Genomic DNA, 916 nt, shown 5'->3' with positions numbered 1-916 from the left:
CAGGTGGACAGACTTGATAACATGTGGAACAGGCACTGGAGAGGGAGGGAAAAAGAGATAATGCTTCATTACAAAGATAGCATATCTGGGAGATCAGACCTCTAGGACAGCTCTTTTATTATCAAAACCAGGCTTTAATTATAAAAAATGGGGAAGAGGAGAGTGCTGAAAAAAAGCCTATTACATTTCATTAGAAAATTCTGTACAAAATTCTAGGCATTCCAGTCTTTTTAGTGCCTCTATTGAACATAATGTTTCCTGAATTATAAAAATTTCAATAATTGGTTAGAAGCATTAACACATTCATGGGGAACTCTTGGGTGTGAAAGATGAAAATAAGGCTCAAGGAAATCAGTTTCTGAAACTTTATTCATGAAAGTAAACCTAGTTCTGTGAGTAAGTACTTCTGTGTGAGTCCATCAGGCTTTACACACTGTCAGGGTGGAGGAAATAGCTCTCAGTCCTTCTCATATAAACTCTGTACAAGAGTATATTCATTCTGTCATGAAAACAAGTGTTTGGAGAACATTAGAAACAGGTTCTGCAATGTCTACACAATTGCTGAGACAGCTCCAAAAACATCTCCTATCCCACCTATCAGCACTTTGCAGGATGTGGGAAATCACAGGGTTTATGGCTGGCATTTTAATGCAGTATTTTCTACATTGCTGGGATAGCAAGTCCATGGCTATGATTCCTGTGTGTTTGTTTTCACAGAGCAAATGAATCCCTAAGTAAAACTGTAACAGTAAGGGCTAGAAAATCAGTTTGTGGCTAGGAAGGTCAAGTTTCTGTGATAGAAGAAAGCATTTGGGATAGTATTCCTCTTTTGCTTCCCTCTGGCAAACTGAAGCACGAGCATGGTTAGCTGAGATAGAGTGGGAGGCTCAGCATCTGGGCCAGGGAGAAAAATCAG

The sequence above is a fragment of the Acanthisitta chloris genome, unplaced genomic scaffold (genome assembly GCF_000695815.1).
Source record: "Acanthisitta chloris isolate BGI_N310 unplaced genomic scaffold, ASM69581v1 scaffold10306, whole genome shotgun sequence".
In the NCBI taxonomy this organism is placed as follows: Eukaryota; Metazoa; Chordata; class Aves; order Passeriformes; family Acanthisittidae; genus Acanthisitta; species Acanthisitta chloris.
This window is presented reverse-complemented; position numbering follows the sequence as displayed.